Consider the following 13,023-nt stretch of genomic DNA (forward strand, 5'->3'; position numbering starts at 1 on the left):
AATTGTTTCTATTCACTTGAAAATGGTGGAGATCAAGTGCATCCTCATAATGGAGGTTGGAATCCTCATTAGAGTGGTAAATCTCAAGGAACATGACTTGAATCTCTTAGGTTTAGAGGCTTGATAGTGGATTTAAGAGTGGGGAATCACCTAAGTTCTAGTGGCATAAAAAAAATCATAAAATATCCCAAGGTCGAAATGCCCTTTATAAAGAAGTTGAGTTCTAATGACTATAAACAAGCATAAAATGACACATTCGATCGATCGATCGATGTGTCGATCGGTCAAACTTAGTTTCACTTTAGCTAGAAATGTTCTTGGATTAATTGTTTTGGGCATTCTCGATCAATCGTTTGGGGATTCGCTCAATCGATCGATCAATTGATGATTCACTTGATTGATCGAGGATCAATCAAAATCACCCAGAGTTCTACTATCTTTAGGATATACAAAAACAGCTTTGAATCTCTATAGCTTATCTAAGCATCTTTAAATAAGGATCCTAAGGCCAATGTATGATCAAATAAAGATTACCTGTTAAGGAATAGATCATCTAGAGTTTAAGGTTGTTTTGAGTCTATTTGGGTCTAAGGTTAGGATCACCAAGGCACCTCATGATTTACCTGTTCTTCACTCCTTTATATTTCATGTCATCTTGTGCCTTCGATCTTTAGTTTTTAAGGGCTCAACTGACTTATCGACACATGGACACACGTGATTGACTAATAAGTGCACTAATAGGAAGGTGCTAAGACAGTTAGCACACCTCTAGCATGCCACTTTGAGTTATCAGCAAAGTTATGTCCAAGTATAGAAAATGATATTTCAGATATGTCACGGTATCATATGTAACTATAGTGGGGAGTCTCATGTATGTAATGGTTTGCACGAGGCCAAATATCTGACGGACAATTAGTGCGGTCAATAGATATATGGCGAATGTAGGAAATGAGCATTGAAATGTTGTTAAGTAGATTCTAAGGTATCTCAAGTGCACAATCGACACTAGAATCATGTTCAGAGGACATGGAACTTCAGGTGGAATTGTAGACTATGTGGATTCGGATTATACAAGTGATCTAGACAGCAGGAGGTCCGCTTTGGGATATATTTTCACATTAGTAGGCCGACCGGTATGTTGGAGACCTACGTTATAGTCTATAATAGAGTTCTCTACAACTGATGCATAATATATAATTGCAACAGAGGCATCAAAGGAGGCACTATGGTTGAAAGGTCTGATAAGAGAACTCAGGTTGAAGCAAGAGGTGATTCGTTTACATTGCGATAGTCAAAGTTCTATCCATCTAGCAATGAATTAGGTGTATTACACGAGAACCTGGCACATCAATGTGATGTTCCATAAGATACAGGAACTCATTACTTCTAAATAGATTCTATTTCGAAAGATCCACACGGACAAGGATGCCACTGATATGTTGACTAAGCCGATGACCAGAGGGAGTTCAAGTATTGCTTGTGCTTTATCAATCTCTCCATCCATTAATAAGATTGTGCACCATTGCATAGGGGTGTCAATGGATATGTATTCCAAGTGGAGAATGCTAGGAGCAGTCTATAATCAAGGTGGATGTTGTAAGGGAGATCTTTAAGGTGACTTATCAGAATGCAAGTCAATGTGGAGATTATTGTGTGGAATGCCTTAGATTCTGACGGTCTGTTAATGTAGAGAAGTCGTATGTCAATTCGACCGATGTCTTTTCGGTCCAACCGAATTAGGGAAGGTTTCTTAGTTTTCTCACTATGAAGATTTACACATTTTCATTTTGACCAAAATATGTGAGTTGGTTTATTTCAATTTGACAGAAGGTCCCATTCGGTCCGAATAACAGGTTACACAGATTAGTACAAATCGTGGTATTTAAGTCCGTTTTCGATTAAGGCTTATATTATATTAGTGCTTTCTCTCTAAGGGCAAGGGTTTTGTGAGGTAAGTTAATTTTCTACACTTGTAAGGGCATGGGAAGGGATTTTTTCAAGGGCCAGAGTTTTTCTACGTGCGCATTGTAAGGGGAGATTGAGTTTCTGCTGTAATCGAAGAAGATGAGTGGTAAACTCTAATGCTTTTAATTATAGTGGATTTCTATTGTTTTGTGTCATAGTTGTTTACCACAAGGATTTTCTACATTAGTTATCTCATGCTTTGTGTGATTACTTTATTGGCTATTGTTTATTTGATTGTTTCATCTTTCGTTACAAGAAATGTGAGAATTACTGACGCATTGTTTACCAGTAGCCAACATATATCGCAGGTAAAGATAAGAATCACCGGCGTTTCTTGTCACTGCCACTAAATGTAGGAAGCAGGCGCCCCTATACCCCAACTTTTCATTTCCATTTCTTTTATTAAAAAAACCTAGCTCTCCCTCCCTTTTTTTTCATTTCCCCCTCTAAAAAAGTTTTAAAAAAATATAATAAAAAAAACCCTATCTCACCCCCTTTTCATCTTCTCCTCCTCTCTCTCTCATTCAAGGAGATCGAAGACGACGAGGCCCTCTCAAGAGATTGCCGACCTACGATCACGTCTCCAGAGGGATCTTCTGTAATGCCAGCGAGATTCCTCCGAAGCTGATATCATCGGCCACAAGCCTCACAAGCAGAAACTACTTCTCAACCTTCTCCCCAACATGACCAGCGGGGATGAGGGTCGACTCCTTCATCAGATCTAGATCGTTGGTTAGTGGGCCGCATTGTAGATGCTCATCCACCCAACGGTTTCTCTTTTCCTTTATTTTCCTTTTTTTTTTCTTTGGGACCATCTTATCTTTTCAATTTGTGGCTTACAAATGGATAGTTGGAAGATATACTATGAGGTCCACAATTTCACATTCGGTTGAAAAAATTGCTAAATGCTGGTGGATAGATATCGATAGTCTGTATAACTGAATCATGGGACCTACTTATACAAGCTGACAACCTGACGTATAGGGGTATCCTAGCCAAAATCATTGGGTTGGGGATCTTGTAATTTCAAGATAAAAAATGAAAAAAGTAAAAAAGTTTCCGTTGTCCCTGCTGTAGTTCACTTGTGCAGGATTATGTACATGGGATGTGTACTGGATGTTCGACGAAATGAGATTTGAGGCTTTTGAATTGTGATGCATACCAGATGTTCAATGAAATGCCAAAGGGAGATATGCATACCAAATGTTTGATATAATAACTAATAGAAACTTGGTTTTTCCTTGTTGTTTATGCTCCATGTGATTCCAACTCCATACCAAAGAAAGAACAATTAGCATGTTCTTTTTTAGCACTATTGGACATTTTAATTGCGACCTTGCTTTGCATCCTCTAATGCTTTTATTTATTGTTCAGTGCAGGGATATGTGTGCTCAACGTAGCAAAGTAGGCATCTTCAACAATGATGGGAAAAACCGATGCAGGCTAATGCAGGGGGTTCTGGCATAGTTGATGTAAGCTGAAGCAGGGGGGTTCTGGCATAGGATGAGAATTGAATGGTAGGAAATTCGGTTCTATTTTTTTTTCTTCTTAAAAATCAGTGTGAATTTTCTGCTCATGGGATTTTTTCTTCTTGAAAGAAAGGGAGTTTGGAATTTAAGTTGCCAGAAGTGCCCTTATGAAGGGTTTAATGCCTTTTCAGTAAGTGTTTAATGCCCATCTCACTTAAATGATATTGAATAAAGAAAATCAGAGCTACTTTCTCAGGCATTTCACAAGGACCTATCGTGCATATTGGAGCCATTGTGCAGTATTTTGCTCCTTTGCTTACTCGACAAGCCTGTTAGATCATGAGGCCTTTTTTCTTCCACAATGCAGTATTCTGCTTATTCAAGGTCGATTCAGGTGTATAGTTGGAAACTGGAATATTTATATTCTTTGGTTTTGGATGCTTTGGAGTTCATTTCTCAAAAGAGGTTTGAATTCTGACTGTTGTTCTGCTTCCTTTGTCATATTCAATTAGGTGCAAATTTATAGAAGGATTTCAAACTTTTATTTTAATAATTCCTTGGATATTGATTTGGATATTGTTTAGTGGAATTCATCCTTTTATTTGTTATCCAAACCCTTTTTTTCTTTTTTTCAGGCCATTTGCTCATTCAATCCAACCCTAGATCGATCTATATTGGTCCTATTCAAGAGTCCACACTACAGGTCAAGCATATCCAATCCTTCATATTGAAAACCAAACCTATCCAACCATCCAGATTGAAGATCTAGAATGAATCGTGGGTCCAAGATGATTTCACAAGGATCAGGACCATGACCTGAGGGAGGCTTTGGACCTGATCAATTGTCCAATTGGACTGTGGGACCAATAGATCCAATTGGATAGCTCTAGTGGGTGATCGGTTGGACTGTGGAGCCAAGTAGTCAGACCATATACAATTTCAAGACTGTATGCATAAGCATTAGAGTGTAGGTGGGCATTGAATGAGTCGTACAGAGCCCTCTAAAGTCATATGGTTGTGAGCATCTTCTTTGAAATTTGAGGACTTCCCTATTTAGCTGTATTGTCTCAAGCCTTGGACACTTTCTTGGTATTTTACATAAATAGAATAAATTGGAGTATTTTCTCAACGCATATTAACTTCTACAGCAGAATGCCTTATGATTCCTTCTGAAGGTATTAAAAGGTACTCCTAAGTACTCATCGAAAATGATTCTTTTTGTATACAATATTGCATGGGCCAAATAAGTTCACCTTGAACTCTTTGTTCTTCTTTTTTTGGTAATATCATAGACTTGGAGAAGAAATGAGGCCTGTAAAATTGACCACTAAATTATTTGGTATGCTTCTAATGCTTTATTTTGATCTTCTTGAGTGATCTCAAATTCAAACTTTTGGTATGCTTTCTTCCATAGGTTTGTTGTCATGTTCAAAAGCTTTAGTTTTCTTGTTGCTGATACTCCTAGTCATAATGTAATGGTTTTGTTTTCTTGTTATGCTGATATGTTTAATTCTTGTTTCACTTTTCAGTGACTTCAAAACAACATTGTCATCGTGAAAATCAATGGTAGTTCCCAACTGTCTTTGTTTATCCCAATTGAATTAAAATTCAAGTTCTAAATTGAAATAATATTGTCATCATGCAAAATGTTGAATTGAATTAAAATTCAAGTTCTAAGAAGGTTTTCGGTAGAGACGAATGAGGGCTGGCAGGTTGTGGCAGAGACGGATAAGGGCCTCTGCTTCAACAAAGAACTTTTCTGATCAATTGCCTATTGATAGCTAAGACACCTGTATGGGACTTAATCTATATGCGGAATTGGCCCACGGATCTGTCTGTGCATAGGACATGGTGATCAGGGGTCGGATAGCTTACCTAGCTGAGACGCCGCCATGGAAGCCGGATAAGAATACCAGAATACCTGTAGAGCTTAAGATCTTCCTCTCCTTCATACCCTTTCTGCAATTCACAAGATGGGACTCGAATTTCTGCTGTGGTGTAGGATCAGGGACCCAGCTCTCTTTTATAGAATCTGTGGAGAGAGAGTTTGAAACCCATCATAACTCTCTCTCCCACGCTCCACATTGTAGCATCCTAGTGCAACTCAAATTGCTGTCTGCATAAGACAGCTATAGCATTCCAGCCCTAGTACGCAGATAGACTGCGCAATGCATCACATGAAGTGGGGCCCACTGGTCTACTCAGTCATCTAGTCCAACTGTATGACAATCCAGACCGTTGATCAGTGAGGCCCACTAAATAGAGTTCTTACATTCTCCCACTTGGGCCTCATTGAGCAACGTTAATGATAGTCATATAGAATTATTTTGAAAATAAGTTTTGATCTTTTAAGAAAATATCCAAATGGTTAACCAATGAAAATAGTTGGACAGTATGAGTAATGTTATTCAATCTGGTCCATCAAGACAGTCAGTATCGAAATGCGGTAGTCATCACAATATTTAATTTAGGCGAAGTGAGTCTAAACGCGATCACAAATACTTTCAATCTTAACGACATAGATCACGAACTAGAAAATGTGGTATAAGGATTACATACTTTAGTGTGATGTTATGTGCCTATCCTTAAGAGGTCCTGAAGCTTTTACATGTCTCCAACGAGACACGACTGTAGTTCTACTTACTCAAAATTTATGCATATATATAGAGAAGTAGAAATAAATCTTTATATCAAAATCATCCAAACAAACTGTATAAAACGAGATCTCTAAGTGTCTGTGAAAATCAAAGTACGCTCAACTCCCACTAACTGAAAACATCTGTGGGATCAATGACTCCCATGGATGTTACATGCTCCTGAAATGGCGTAATAGGGAGCCCTTTAGTGAGCGGATTTGCAATCATCTGCTTAGTGCCGATGAATTCCACAGATACTTGATGATTCTGAACCCTTTCCTTTACAACAAGATACTTGATGTCGATATGCCTTGACCTTGACGAATGCTTGTTGTTACTAGAGAAGGAAATAGTAGCCAACTTATCACAAAATATTCTTAATGGTTTTGGGATATGCTCCAGTACCCGCAAACCTGAGAAGAAACACTGTAACCATAGTGCCTGATTAGATGCCTCATGGCAGGCAATAAATTCAACTTCCATAGTGGATGAGGCTGTGATAGATTGTTTTACGCTTTAGCACGACACAGCTCCTCCCACCATCATGAAGATGTATCATGAAGTAGACTTCTTAGTATCAACGCAGCCTGCGAAGTCTGCATCTGAATATTCGATCAACTCCAACTGATCAGACCTTCTGTATGTGAGTCTGAAGTCTTTCGTTCTTTGAAGATACCGTAATACTTTCTTTGCAACTATCCAATGTTGTATTCTTGGATTAGATAGATATCTTCCCAACATTTCGCTGATAAAGGCAATGTCCGGTCACGTACAGATTTGAGCATACATGATGCTTCCTACTACAGATGCGTATGGAAATTCTTTCATTTGATTCTTTTCTAAATCATTCTTTGGACACTGAAATAAACCAAATTTGTCGCCCTTCACAATGGGTGACTTTCCTGAAGCACAATTTTGCATGTCATACCTTTCGATTTCCCTAGTAATATAGGCCCTCTGTGACAAGCTGAGCAGTCCAAGTATTCTGTCACAACGAATCTCAATGCCGATGACGTAAGAAGCTTCACCAAGGTCTTTCATTTCAAACCTTTGAGATAAGAATTTTTTGATGTCACTCAACATCCTGGTATCACTGCTAGCTAACAGAATGTCATCAACATACAAAATCATCATAACGAACTTACTCCCACTGGTTTTAATGTAGATACATTCATCTGCAGTGTTTTTTACAAAGCCATATGAAGAAATTACTTCATGAAACTTAAGGTACCACTGTCGCGATACCTATTTCAACCCATAGATGGACTTCTTAAGTTTACAAACCAAATGTTCTGAGCTAGTAGCTACAAAGCCTTCGGGCTGCAACATGTACATATTCTCATTTAGATCCCCATTGAGAAATGCAGTCTTTACATCCATCTGATGTAACTCTAAATCCATATGAGCTATAAGAGCCATTATGATCTTGAATGAGTCTTTCTTGGATACTGGTGAGAAAGCCTCCTTAAAGTCAATGCCCTCACGTTGGTTAAAACCCTTGGCAACAAGTCTGGCTTTATATCATTCGACATTACATTTGGAGTCCCGTTTGGTTTTAAATATCCATTTACAACCAATCGGCTTTATTCAGTGGGTAACTCTACAAGATCCCATACTTTATTGTCTTGTATGGATTTCAACTCATCTTTCATGGCATTAAACCAATGAGAAGGATCAGCACTCTGTTTGACTTGTGTAAAGGATTCAGGATCCTTTTCCACCCCTATGTCAAAGTCATGTTCTTGTAAGTATACGATGTAATCGTCTCGATTTACAGGCCTTCTCTCTCTTTCAGATCTTCTTAATGGTTCAGCTTGTTGGGTCTGATCTTGATTTTTCTCATCAATGGTTTATATATGAGGTTCTACGTGGTGCTCTGTAGTGACTGCAAAATCGACTGCATCATTAATGTCCACGTGATCTGGATTGACTATAACAGGAGTCACAGTTCTTTGTTCCTCAAATACAAAATTTCTTATGTTCGTGCTCCCACTGTTTTCAATGTCCTCAATGAATCTGGCATTCACAGTCTCAACAATCCTGATGGAGTGAGAAGGACAGTAGAATCGATAGCCTTTTGATCTTTCTGGGTATCCAATGAAGAAACAACTTATGGTTCTAGGATCAAGCTTCTTTTCATGCGGGTTATAAATTTTGGCCTCAGCAGAACAACCCCAAACATGTAGATATCGGAGACTTGGTTTTCTCCCATTCCACAACTCAAAAGGAGTTTTGCTTACTGCTTTGCTAGGAATCCAGTTTAATATATGAACTGCTGTTTTGATCGCATCACCCCACAGAGATTCTGGCAATGTTGAATTACTGACCATACTTCGCACCATATCCATAAGGGTGCGATTTCGTCTCTCAGCAACTCCACTCTACTCTGGAGTACCAGGCATAATGTACTGAGTAACAATGCCACAATCCTATAGGTATTTAGCGAATAGCCCTGGATTGCATCCCGATTCGTCATATCTGCCATAATATTCACCACCAAGATCAGATCTGACAACTTTAATTCTCTTATCAAGTTGATTTTTAACCTCGGCCTTATAGATTTTAAAAGCATCCAAAGCGTCAGATTTCTCATTGATAAGGTATAGATACCCGAAGCGAGAGTAGTCATCTATAAAGGTAATAAAATATTTGTGGCCACTCCATGAGGCTATAGGGAATGGTCCACAGATATCTGTATGTATAACCTCTAATAGACCTACACTCCTGGTTGCACCTTTCTTTCTCGTTCTAGTCCGTTTTCCTTTTATGCAATCAATGCATACTTTATAGTCAGAAAAGTCTAGAGAATGTAAAATTTCTTCTCGCACAAGCCTGTCTAATCTCTCACGAGATATATGGCATAGCCGCCTGTGCCACAACATGGAGGAATCCTCATAGTCTAGTCTTCGCTTGGATCCCACTACATTTGCATGCAAGGAATTAATATTATAGACGTGAGAGGCAATCAAGTCTAATTGGTATAAGTTGTTTACTATAGAGTCGGTTCCAACTTTAATCGAATTAAAGTAAATACTAAAACTTTTATTTCCAAAGTGGAATGAATATCCCAACTTATCCAAATAGGAAATTGAAACTAAATTGCGCCTTATAGACGGCACACAGAATGTATCTACTAAATTCAAAAATTGACCAGACTTCAACCTAAGCCTATAGACTCCTATTACCTCCACGTCAACCTTAAAACCATTGCCTACGTATACTGAGCGTTCCGCATCAGTTGGTGGCCTAACCTGTAGTAATTCCTGCATAGAAGTGCATATGTGAATAGTAGTTCCTAAATCTATCCACCAAGAATCCGCTGACACATCGATCAAATTAGATTCAAAATAAATAAGAACAAAATGATTACCTTTCTTTATGAGCCAATCCTTAAAACCTTCATAGTCTTTCTTTAAATGACCCGCCTTTTTGCAAAAGAAGTACGGCTTGCCTTTAACCCGTCTGTGTTTAGATCCATTTTCAGATCGATTCTCATGGTTTCCAGATGGAGGACCAGAGAATCCATTATTAGAACCTTGTTTCCTTTTCCCTTTACCTTTATTCCCGTGCCCTTGCCCATGACCTGAGGTCACCATATTAACATTTTGAATTTTGACCACCTGCCTGATCCTGTCTTCTTCTTAGACACACTGAGTGATAAGTTCATCCAATGTCCACATGTCCTTCTGAGTGTTATAGTTTACCAGGAACGTGCCAAATTGAGGAGGTAGGTTATTCATGATCAAATGAACCAGTTGATCATCAGTGAGTACAAGCCCTAGAGTACGGATCTTAGAAACAACCTCGATCTGCTCTACAATGTATTCATAAATGTTGCTTTTTCCATCGTAAGACAAGCGAGTCAATTTATTCAGAAGAATGCCCACTTTGGATTTATCAGATTTCTTGAATCGTTTTCCCATTTCAGTCAGGAAAACTTTGGCCTTATCTGTTTCAGGCATGGCACCCTTCATCGATTCAGAAATTGAATACTTAATGACTTTCAGGCATGTATCATTTGATCTAAACCATTAAACCCATCGATTATATTCAACTTCGGTGGCATTATCAGATGGCTTTGGCGGTTTTGGTGTTATCAGGGCAAGATCTAATTAAAGATAGCCCAGTACAACTTCAATGGCGTTCTTCCATTGAGTATAATTAGACTCATTTAAGGCAAGGACTTGATGCGTATTAGTTGGAATTGAGACTGAAATATAAGAGATACACATATACTCACATTAGTTCATTATTTCACAAAATAGTTTAGTAAATAAAAATATCAGGCAAAGATAACCGATTCAGTTGCTAAGGGAGGCATTGACTGAATCATCAAAGATGAAGATGGGCCCAACCATCACATCTTGGTGAGAATCTGTTACATCATCATCATTCCTCCTGTGGGTGGTAATAATAACATGCTAGTGATCCTCCTAACATGATGCTAAGTGATGTCAGTGATGTAAATCTGAGACACTCAACACCTGTGGGTGAGATGAATCTTTTAACTTTACATTACCTACATCATTTACTCCACCCGTTCACATGTCTGCCAAATGGTAATCGTCTATGTTTTCGTTACCGTATGCATGAAAACGTGAATGCAACTGTATGCAATCTTCCTTATCCCAATGTCATAAGTCTGTACTTGTAAAATTTTTCATCGATTGAGGTCACTATGGTGGCTAACACAACCGAATCCAACACTACAAACACAGACTCAAGATTACGATTATAATCCTGCCTCTCCATGAATTATATCTTAATAGTCTGATGCGGCCTATAAGTTAGTTGGCACTGACCTTTTTTGGAAATAAAGGAACCTTAAAGTGAAACAAACGGAAAGGTTTCACACCATATATTCCAATGGTCCATATCAACTCTTAAGGATGGGTGATGGGCCAATTATAGGGCCAAATCAGTACTCTTATTTGATCTGTACTAGTTCAAATGAGTGAAACTAAATCGAGCTCCTGTCATTCTAATGATAGACAGATAGTATGGGCTATATAATTTGATGGGCAGATTCATGTATGGTTGTTCATAAGTTGAATAGATAAGCTCAAAATCTATTTATAGATGGAAGTTCATGATTAAATTAATAGACAGCCCATATCAAAATAGATAGCCCATAACCTCCTGAATGTGGAGGACTATATGCTCATGATTGAACCCGTAGATGGTCCAGACCAACATAAAACTGAACATTACTGAGTGAACCAGATACTTGGATTAATGGGCCTAGAATGTTATCAGGGCCCACCAATCAATATTCCAGATCCAAAACCATCCGGTTCGGGTCCTGTATTGCAGACCCGAATAATCAGAATCGGGTCCGCAGGTCTGATTATTAAATAAAGGAAGTAAGCTCCCTGGAATCAGGTCCATATACCTGAACGGACTCAAATTGGGTCCTTAAAGGAAGCACTCGACTGTTATGTTCTCAACAGGGCAGGATGCCCTAGACTCTTCACGAGGCTATCTCTGAAAATTTCTCACTATAGAAGAGAGAGCGAGAGAGAGAGAGATAGAATGAGAGAGCCGATCAGGAAGTCCGCCCGATGCAACAAGGAGAGATCAAGTTCCTCTTATTTGCAGGATTTCTTGCAGTCACAACAACACGGCACTATAAGCGGCATCGAAAACAGTGGTGGCCGCGGCTGCCATTGGTGAACATGAAAGCTCGAGACGCTGATAATGGCTTCAGAAAGAGGAAGAAAGATGGTGGTTAGCCATCACCTTCGTCTAGCTGTGACGCGGTTCGTCAATGGCCGCCGATCCATCAGGTCAAGGTAAGAGACTAGATCGATGAGGTCCGATGGGATCAAAATCCCTAATATTTACTGAATCTGGGTTTATGGAATGGAAATCCCTAATTTCCGATACGGGAATCGGAAATCCCCAATCTGAAAAACTGGATTTAGGAATTTTTAAATCCCTAATATGGGTTTTAGGGTTTCAAATCCAAATTCCTTAATCTGAAGCTCTGAATTTAGGGTTTCAAATCTAAATCCCTAATTTGAAAATTTGGATTTTGGGGTATTCGAATCTAAAAAACCCTAATTTCAAAATTTTGGGGATTCCGAATTAAAAATCCCTAATTGATATCTGAATTTGGGGATTCGAATTCGAAATCCTTAATTCTGGATGTGGGAATTGAAATTCCTAATTCGAATAGTTGTTTTTAGGTTTTTCGAAATTCAAATCCCTGATCTTAATATTTCTGGATTCAGGGATTCGGAAATCCCTGATATGATCAGATATAGCTAGATGTGATCATCCATACCTATGCACAGATGGCTCTGATACCAACTGTGGGACTTAATCTGTATGCGGAATAGGCCCACGGATTTGTCTGTGCATGGGACATGGTGATCAGGGGTCGGATAGCTTACCTAGCTGAGACGCCCCCATGGAAACCGGATAAGAACACCGGAATACATGTAGAGCTTAAGATCTTCCTCTCCTTCACACCCTTTCTGTAATTCAAAAGATGAGACTCGAATTTCTGTTGTGGTGTAGGATCGGAGACCCAGCTCTCTTTTATAGAATCTGTGGAGAGAGAGTTTGAAACCCATCACAACTCTCTCTCCCACGCTCCACATTGTAGCATCCTAGTGCAACTCAAATTGTTGTCTGCGTAAGATAGCTATAGCATTCCAGCCCTAGTACGCAAAGTTGCACAGATAGACTGCGCAACACATCACATGAAGTGGGGCCCACTGGTCTACTCAATCATCCAGCCCAACTATATGACAATCCAGACCGTTGATCAGTGAGGCCCACTAAATAGAGTTCTTATAACCTGTATATAGCATGTTGAAATCTTTTAGCTCATTCAGTTTATGTCTTGGGATGCTTTTTCATGTGTTTTCCATTGTTGAAGTGTGTTTACAGCTAACATTCATTTATATTATCTAACATACAAGAATGATCCATTCCGATATTTTCTT

At 38.9% G+C, this 13,023-nt stretch overlaps 1 long non-coding RNA gene across 6 annotated transcripts; it reads left to right on the forward strand.

The window, feature by feature from the left end:
• The first annotated feature begins 2,443 nt into the window (after positions 1-2,443).
• LOC131254839 (uncharacterized) lies at positions 2,444-4,845 on the forward strand. 6 transcript variants are annotated; one of them, XR_009175950.1, is made up of 4 exons: positions 2,444-2,697; positions 3,340-4,137; positions 4,583-4,619; positions 4,727-4,845. It is a non-coding gene; the product is annotated as an uncharacterized LOC131254839 (long non-coding RNA). The 6 variants fall into 6 exon arrangements; XR_009175953.1 differs by having other exon boundaries at positions 4,586-4,619; XR_009175951.1 differs by lacking the exon at positions 4,727-4,845 and having other exon boundaries at positions 3,340-3,899; positions 4,070-4,137; positions 4,586-4,709.
• Positions 4,846-13,023: the final 8,178 nt, after the last annotated feature.

Source organism: Magnolia sinica, chromosome 9 (genome assembly GCF_029962835.1).
Source record: "Magnolia sinica isolate HGM2019 chromosome 9, MsV1, whole genome shotgun sequence".
Classification (NCBI taxonomy): domain Eukaryota; kingdom Viridiplantae; phylum Streptophyta; class Magnoliopsida; order Magnoliales; family Magnoliaceae; genus Magnolia; species Magnolia sinica.